We start from the raw sequence: 1,726 nt of genomic DNA on the forward strand, positions 1-1,726 counted from the left end.
TAGAGTTTAAGACACTTGTAAGACATAACAAAGGTTTTTAAATATCTGCATAACGTTGAGTTTAAGACATCTGTAAGACAGAACTCAGGGTTTCAAACACACCTGTAAGACAGACCAAAGCGTTTTTGCTGGGCCTAGTTTTCWAACTGTACATAAACCCAAATAAAAGGTTTCCATAATCTACGAAACGGAGTGAGGTTTTTTTAAGCAACAGCTTTCTAACATCTGTAAAACAGATGGAAGGATTTCTGACACCTGTAAAACTAAGGGAAGGTTTTGTATAACCTGAGACAGTGTGAAGTGTGTTTAACGCCYGTAAAACTGAGCTAACGGTTTCAGATGCCTGTAAGACAGAGGAATGKGTTTCTGACACCTGTAAGACCAAGTGAGGGGTTTCTAAACACCATGAGATGTTTTTGACAGCTCTAAAAGGCTTTGACACCTGGAAGACCAGGTGAAGGGTTTTTGACACTTTGTTCTTAGAGGCTGTTCATCTGTGGAACAGAAGAAAAAAAAAACAACAAACTAAATCAAACCTTCAGTCTGCAGCGTCTGCTCTGCCTCACATGAAACTTCCATCGTCAGTAAAATTAACGTTGAAAAACGACCTGCGGGGGGGAGGAGCAAATCCAGAGAAGAGCGAGGGGAGAGTTAATCTTGATTTTTACAAACTCCAGGCCCCCACAGCCTGCGGTCCACGGCTGCTTTATGAGCTGCGTCTGCAGCGAGGCGACGACCTCAGACGTCAGCTGATCCCGCCTGTCAGTCCTCTGTCAGGGCAAAGCCACCACATGTGGCTCAGGTTTGGCTCTCGAACAATCTGATCAAGGTTATAAATCTGAACACGTTTATAAATCTGAGCTTTATAAATCACAACGCGATAAATCCAGCAGAGTTAAGCCGCTCAGCCGAACATTTTATCTGCAGCCGTGTTTCAGTTTCTTCCTTCGGCTCGCGTTCTCCCAGAGCTCAGGAGGCGTTTGCCAAATCGATGTTGGGTATTTGGATTGGACCGCTCCACCAAGTGCTGCTTGGGTTTCTTCTCTCCTGCCATTATGTGCACTTACTTTGTGAGGGGAGCACTTTAAAGCTGCAGAGAAAGGCTGGATGTGTGGCCGCTCTGACAGAAGACACTGCCGCCTCAGTCTGACAGTAAACATCTGATCTGTGTTTTCAGGCCTAATCCTCACAGAATAATCCTGTTTTTATTTATTTATTTTTTTTACTGGATCTTGTAAAGCATTTACAGGCTTCAGCAGCTGGTTATTAGCTCCAGCTGCTTTGACTCGGGATAGTTTTATGGGATAGGAAGGAACTTCTTCCTCCTCCAGCAGCAGAGGTGACACGCTGAGCTCGCTCCTGTCAGGAAACAGCTGGGATCACATCCAACAGGGAGCTGACACAAGCAGCTCCAAGGAATCTGAAAACTTCAAATGTTCTGGAAGAAACCTTACTTGTTGATAAACATCACTGGATGGATTTCTGAAAATATAAACTTTATGAGTCTTTAAAGCTCAAATTTGTGCTTTTATTTTAATGAACTGGAAGATATTGCTTGCTGTACATAAACAGGTTTGGGGTGGTAGTGTGGAGGTAAATTTGTGTTTTTATTATTCAATCAAACAAAAGAAATCTTCAATCAAAAAAAATAAAGTCAATCAAAAAAATTTTTTCAACCAAAAAAAATAATAATAATTTCAACCAAACTAAAAAAGCTGTTTCAATT

This window comes from Austrofundulus limnaeus, unplaced genomic scaffold (genome assembly GCF_001266775.1).
Source record: "Austrofundulus limnaeus strain Quisiro unplaced genomic scaffold, Austrofundulus_limnaeus-1.0 Scaffold85, whole genome shotgun sequence".
Classification (NCBI taxonomy): domain Eukaryota; kingdom Metazoa; phylum Chordata; class Actinopteri; order Cyprinodontiformes; family Rivulidae; genus Austrofundulus; species Austrofundulus limnaeus.